We start from the raw sequence: 7623 nt of genomic DNA on the forward strand, positions 1-7623 counted from the left end.
TATACATACATGGCTATGTGTATTGTGTACGTGCAGCACAGACGTGTGGGTATTCAAAAGTGTATGCGTACACCGGCTAGAGTCATAAACCACGTACATGCTACTACCGTGTGCATGGCCTTCGATGCATGCGTGCAATTGTACGTGGGCAATTTTGCCATGCATCACGTACAAAGCTAATGATAGACCATCTAATATATGCATCTACTATATCATGTATCTATATGTACATATATTCTCCCGTGAAGACCGTGCACTAAAAAAACTTAGACATTAAAAATAGATTATGTGAGCTCCATATGAAAATCCAATAAATAATAATATAATAATTATTAATAAAGATGATAAAAAAATCATCGAACAGCACGCGGGCACAAACATACCACATGAGAGGCAAAATGGTATTTTCAAGTGTCATTTAGGCTTAAAATGGACAAAAGTGTCATAAAAGGCATAAAATTTAGACTCGTTGTTATATAGGGAAGAAATTATTTGTCGATGTCAAATAAGGCATAAAATTTAAGCACAATGTTAAATAAGGAATTCTCTCCATCGTATATGGCATACATATCTTGTGCTGAAATCCTCACACATATAGTACCGCTCTCAAGCCAACTCCAACGCTAGATCTTATCATGTCCGGTCACGTCCGTTTGAACCCAAACGAACACATAACCCGGCCCAGTGCACAACTTTGTCCTCAAATCTTGTCCTTTTTGATCCGCCTCGACCCATTCCAGATGCATACTTGGGCCATCTTTGCGGTCGCGCGGACAACGAACGGACGGGCACGTGTCCTCTCCGCGTCTGCGTCGAGCCCGTGTGTTGGTGGTTCAACTACCTCCCACCGCTCGCAGTCAATGCACACGTGTGGTTGGGCCCGCAAGTCAGCCACACAGACGCCCCTGACCACGTCCTTTTCTATGGGCAAGCCGTGGACTCCAGTCGCCGTCCCCATCCACTTCCCCACCACCACCTCACCATTGCCTCCCCAATCGGAGACACAGAAACCTCAGCCACCGTCGACCTTGCTCCCCCGCCGGCCATGGGGTTCTGGAAGTGGCACCCAGGCAAGAAGACCAAGCACGACCATGAGGCAGGCTCGTCTTCTGGTAGCGCGACCAGCCACTCGACCTCTCCGGCTCCGTTCTCCGTCTCCCCTTCGGTGGCCGCGCCATGCTTTAGGCCCTACGTCGGCGTCCAGGTGTGCCGCCGGTACTGGGAGACAGGCACCCCGCTGCCGTGGTCAGATGCCCGTCTCCCCAATAGGTGGCATCTGAGCCCGGATCGGGTGCCCATTCCCCCCGTGCGGGGGACAGGCCGCACCCGCCTGTAGGAGATCGCCTGTCGTCGCGCCAGGATCCTGCGCGAGCTCCTCGGTGACCGCAGGTATGCCGTGGACTTGCCACTGTGGGACACCTGGTTTCAAGATGAGCACGACATGCGCCGCGCCACCTTTTTTGTCAGCCGTGGGAGCCCGCCCCGCGTATCCCACAGTGCGTGTGCGCTAATGCCGCCAAGCGTGCGCGGCCGCACGCGGATCCGTGACCTGATGCCGACGCCGTCTCCCTCTCCATCGCCGCCACCACCGGAACCTCTCGCCATGATGGTCGAGGAGGAGGAACAGCTCCTGCAGGCCGTCATGGAGGACTCCGAGAGGGAGTACATGCACCAACAGGAGGAGTGGCAGGCATGCAGTTCATACTTGAGTTCTCGACCTCCGGGGACGTCTATGTCCCAGAGTTGGACGTCAAGCCGGAGGTCAAGGCGGAGCCTGCAGAGGAGCGTGCACTGGCGCCGTGGTCGCCACCCCAGCACCAACGCCCCAGCCTCCTCGGCCGCCTACACAGTACGCCCCTGGCCCAATCTGGGGGTCGCCGCCGCACCTCTGGACGCCCCCACCCTACATCGACCTCACGAGCGATGACAGGGATGGTGGCGCCTAAAGACGACGGCTGCGACAACATCAGCGACGACGAAGAGGTCTTCTGCGGCACGCGGGCCGGCCGCTTATCTTTTGCTTTGTTTTTTCGTTCAATGTTAATTAAACTAAGTGTTGTGGTTGGGCCGTGAGGACAGCGGACTTTTAAATATGTTTTTAAGCCTTTTAGCTATGTTATAAAATGTCTTATTTTGCTTTTGCATGTGTTCTTTTTCTTTGTCCACCGTAGACAAGTTGCGGTTGGGGCCGCGCCTTAGGCGCCTCGATGTCAGCCCGGCCTGACACGGATATCCGTCTCTTCATTCCTATTTTAAACGGATGAAATCCAGACAAAACAAACGTACAAATGGGGTCTAGCGTTTTGGTCTTACTTCCACGTGAAACCGGCGAGCTGCAGGATTACACTTCCTTGTCCAGACAGTAGTCCCAGTGAACACTAAGTGATGACTTGATAATAAATCAATTAGGGGGTGTAGCTCATATGGTAGAGCGCTCGCTTCGCATGCGAGAGGCACGGGGTTCGATTCCCCGCACCTCCATTTCTTTTAATTTTAGGCCGCCAAGCTGGTTTTTTAAGGAACAACTTTGACCGTAGCGGTTTTCTTTCCTAATACTAGGTGAATGGGTCACGGGTGGGAGTGTTTGGACTGTGCCCACTGTACGCGCATGGAATCCTTCGTCATCGCCAAAGCACTTATCCGTAGCATCTTACACTTTCCATCACCCCTGAAGCACTTATCCGCAGCATCTTTCAGGGTCGTGGTCGTTTCTAACCTTGCAAAAAGGAACGAGCCGCCAGCGAACACACGGTGACTACATCGCTACGTTGCCAACGTCTACATCGCGTATGGCTTATGACTATGTTTACAGAGGGAGTACCTTGGAGTCTGTCCACTGCCTCTGTTACTCTGTCATCCCGTTGCCAACGCCGGATGTCTCATCTGTCTACTCCCCGTCAACGATGACCACGTGAGCATCATAATAGTGACCTCCCACTTATTTTGCATATTTAAAATTATCTCGTGTACCCTTGTGTCCAGTCCTATCTAAGGTCATCTTCATCGCCGACTCTCAAACCATCAACATCCATTCGAATCACGCATTTCAGATCGTGAAAGCCATCCAACGCGGTCTTGTATCGATCCGAGACACAGTCCGGATGTACTTTCTCTCGCAAACCGGAGACAAATGTGGGGCATTGCGGAAGTCCAGACCGCTGTCACGCCCGCTTCTTACCGCCCTGGCTAACCTAAACCTCCTCCTTCCTCGCCCGCGCGCGTTCCCGTTTGGCGCCAGCTGCCCACATCCATGCCGCTGTAGAGTGCACCGCTCCACATTGAAGACGGAGGACGGACGCGACCTCTCCGTGCCTCTACCATTGAAACGGCGCGTCAGCCGAGGATGTCACCCTCTGCATGCCTGGCTTCCGCCATTGAAGCGACGCGTCGGCCGAGGATGTCACCCACTGCATGACCGGCTGAACATGCCTCCTCATCGCATTCAAACACCTCCATTAAACCCATGTGGAAACCGAGAAACCTACTCTGGTCACACGTCCGTTCACGAGCGGGCCGGCATTAAACACAAAGCCGGGCAAGGACCTCTCGTCCGCCCTCTATTTAGAGGAGGCCAGACGCCGGGCAAGAATCGCACCACCAAGTCCGCCGCTCCCCATCTCCTGCTTCCATCATTTTCTCCACCCTTTCGATTGCATCCGACGAGCAGGAAGAGCAGTTCTCCGGCATAAAAGTCAGCTGGGTGGCCCGCCGAGTTCTCCAGATACGAGCGATACAACTCACTGCTCCACCTCCCTCGCCTAGCCCGACGAAGCAAGTTGCCGCCCCAAGCCGACGCGTAGTTTAGCACCTCGCCACTCCAAGCTAGCTCGCGGAGGAGTGACGAGTTGCTCCAGGTCGGCACGTGGGGAGCACAGCGGCACGAGCATCGTCGTTGCCGTGGAGGACGTCGCGTCGTACCGCGCCATCCGCCGTCAACGCACGTGTAACCGTGCCCTGCCAGCAGAGAAAGAAGCCGGGTGCACGAAGATAGACAAGTCGGTGTCCTACGCGTCCACGTCCGCCACCGACATCGCGGGAAAGTAGAACATGGGAGGCCGCCGCTTGGGTCCTAGGAAGGCCACCGCCAACGCATCCCCGACTTGTACAACCGGTGACCTGTCCGATTCTTTATCTTAAACCATAGTCGCCCCCCGCCTGGGCTCCACGGAAGCGGAGCAGCCCCCCTTCCCCTCCGGCTGAAGCATCCTTTTTGCCACTCTGATGAGCGGCGCGGCCAAACATAGAGAAGATACGGGGGAAGAATATACCTCTGGGGCTCCCGGCAGTCTAGTGAGCGGGGTGCCGGACATGAGGAAGACAAAGAGATCTGCCGCGGCCAGCCGTAGACTAGTGTAGTGTATCCGTGTCATGGGAGTGGAGCTTCGTGCGATCATATGTGCACATAGTTTTACCTTTTTAGTTAAAATATGTCCAAAATGTAACGTTTTCATTCGGTTCGTATGAAATCCGACATGTTTATATGAAATCCTGCCGTGTTTGCATGAATTTCATCTGGTTTGTTGAAAAAGTGTTTGAAATGTATGTGGCTACGGTTCGATGGCGGCCTTCCGTATCCGTGTCCGTGTACTGGACCCCCCCCTCCCCCCCCCCCACCACACCCTCCGCGGACGGACGCATGAGGAAATTGATGGGTTACCGTTGTAGATGCCCTAACATCACACAATGTAGCTACCAAATTTAAAATAAATATATGAGCCATTTCTCCAAAGTTTCAAAGGGCTACAAATTATATAATTCAATTAATTTAGAATATATTTTTATGTTTTTGGCGACCACAAGTTGTAATACACGTACCACAAGCGATCATGTATTATGTTTCCTATTTGCAAATAATAAAAGATGCATGCACTTCAATGTAAATGTTGGGATGCATATCGTAAAGTGTAAATGACGGTATTCTTAGATCGCAACAAAGATAACACTTCAATATGTGAAAGACAATACCTCTATGATTGCAAGAAATTTTTAAAACAAATAAACCAAAACAAAGACCAAATCTTATATATCTAAAAAGTCCATCCTCATCTCAACATGCAAGCATGTCACATGACCAAACAATTATGGATGAGATAAGACCCACCTCAACATTCAATCATGTATGGGAAAAGATCCATTATCACATGCAACCATGCGTGTTAAAGTACCATTCATTCTTCTATTCTACTTACTAGATGTCTCGTTGCGACGCAGAGACCAACCACACGTATCGCACAACTCCGCCAGCACTCAACAATGAAGTGACCCTTCTCACCACATCGATAGCATAGCATCTTCTCCTTCTTACGCGCCCACTTGGACGCTCTCTCAGACTCTATCTTGTCGCCTGCCTCAGCTGAAACACCAGTCCCAGGAACTTCTGCGTTGGCCAATGTCGTCACTACCTCCATCGCCTGGCTAGGCAGTTCGGTCGACTGAACGGGATCGGCTGCCACATCAGTAGCCTGGTGGTCCACAACGGCCGGTGACGGAGGCTGTCTGCGGTATCGACCACGACCACCACCACGGTGACCACGGTAGTGTAACACCCCTAGTGTCAAGCTACAGTAATCCCCTACTAATGACGGCAAGTCATCACTGTTACTGTTGCTAATCTCACTTTGATTCAAAACCAATTCAAATTCAATTTTAAAATAAAGTCAAATAAATTATTTCTCCAAACAGTAAAACAAAAATGTTCGCTGGGTTGCAAATATTCACTAACTAAATGTCATGAGTGATTCAACATCATTTGAGATAGCTACTTTCCCCTGGGAATTAAAGCAATTCCAAATCAGCATTTTTAAATGCTTTTCCATTTGTGAAAAATCCAAATCAATTCAAACTCCTCCCAAACTTTTTGTGGCAGCTGCCAAATATTGTAATGTGTTTATTTGGCCGAGTCCCACATTTTACAGAACCACTTTTGGCAGCTCAAATATTGCAAAGCATTTTCTGTAAAAAGAAAAGAGCTTTAGAAATAAAACAAAAAGAAAAAGGAAAAGCAGAGGGGAGAGAAAGCCCCTGCCTCCCTGGGCCTGGGCCCATCCGGACCAGTCGTCCCATCCTAGGCGGCCCACCTCCCCCGGTCGCTCTCTTCCTCCCCTGTTCAGCCGACCGGGGCTCCTCCTGCGCGTCCCCGCCACACCACCTCGCCGGCGCCGCCCCGAGGGGATAAGGGCGACAGCCGCGCCCCCTCGAGCTCCTACCCGCTCTCTTCCACCCACTCTCCCTCCTGGCTTCCCACTCCTCTCTCTTCCCCCTCCCCTAGATCTGCCGCGCCGTGCTGGCCCAGGCGTAGCCGTCGCCGCAGCCTCACCGTGCGCGTGGCCACCAGTGACCGTCCTCCATCCGCCTGCGTCTAGGAGACCCCCCTCGTCCTCGACCACGATGACCGCGACCACGCCACGGTCCTCAGAGCCCCTCTGCCTCGCCGGATCGCCACCTTCCTCCGCTTCGGTCGTCGCCGTCGCCGTACACTCCGGCCACCCCCTGCTGCTACTAAGTTGCCGCCGGGCCTCCTTGTGCCTTCCCAGTGAGCTCCGGTTCCTTTCCCCTCTCCTCGCGCCTCTCTTCTCCCCCCGTAGTTGCTTCCCCCCATCCTGCACGAGCTCGTCGCCGCGGTGGTGCTCACCGCCGTGGCCACGGCTCGCAGAGCTCGCGGCCGACCACCCCGTCGTGCTCAGCACCTCCGCCTGCACCCACTGCACGCACCCGCTACTCCTCCCGCTTCCCCTGGCGCCGTCCTTGATGGGCCAGTGCTTCGGCCGCTGCTGCGAGCTCGTCTCCAGTGAGCTCATCGCCTCCCGCCTACTGTCGACTGCGGCAATGGATCCGCGCAAGCACCAGCCGCCCGTAGAGACGCTCCGCGCGGCAAGCCCTGTCCCGAAGCCCCATCGTCGTCGAGCGCCCGAAGGCCACCGCCGCCCGTGCTCCACGCCGACGCCATTTCCGGCCGCCCCGGGGCCGGCCACCACCACGGTTAGCTGCGGCTCGCCGCTCCCGTTTGAACGGCGTCGGCCGCGTCCGTTTTGGCCCCCTGTAGGCGAAATCCGGCCTCCTGAGAGCCTCCGCCGCCTCTTTGTGTCGCCGACGGCTGAACGCCGGCCGCACCGACGTGGCCGACCGAGGGCCACCCCCAGGGCACTGCCCGGTGGGTCCCAGGGGCCCCAACTGACCCGTTGACCCCGGTCAAGTGTGCTGACTTGGCGCTGCAGCCACTGACCAGTGGGCCTGTCCCATTTAGTTAAACTAATTAACTCGGTTTTAGTTAAAACCTAATCTAATCGGTTAATTAGCCACTGGCACGTGCCCCCCCCCCACATAATTAACCTAGATTTGTTAGTTTAATGCATTGTTAGACTAACAAAGGCTGACATGTGGGTCCCACTGGACCCAAAGGTCGGGTTTGACCTGGCCAGCGAGTCTGTTGACTGCTGACGTCATCAACACGTCATGCTGACGTCATAGTTCCTTTTCTGTCAATTTAAATAATTTCTCGAAATGCTTCAATCTTTGAAAAATCATAGCAATTAAACCGTAGCTCGGATGAAAATGTTTTCTATATGAAAGTTGCTCAAAAAAATCCAACGAGTCCGAATACGCGGTCCATTCACCCGTCGCATG

The 7623-nt window shown here is 53.6% G+C and overlaps 1 non-coding gene across 1 annotated transcript; it reads left to right on the forward strand.

Annotated features, from left to right (window-relative positions):
- Positions 1 to 2408: 2408 nt before the first annotated feature.
- TRNAA-CGC lies at positions 2409 to 2481 on the forward strand. The gene has a single exon. It is a non-coding gene; the product is annotated as a tRNA-Ala (tRNA).
- The last annotated feature ends 5142 nt before the right edge of the window (positions 2482 to 7623 follow it).

This window comes from Triticum urartu, chromosome 4, assembly GCF_003073215.2.
Source record: "Triticum urartu cultivar G1812 chromosome 4, Tu2.1, whole genome shotgun sequence".
In the NCBI taxonomy this organism is placed as follows: Eukaryota; Viridiplantae; Streptophyta; class Magnoliopsida; order Poales; family Poaceae; genus Triticum; species Triticum urartu.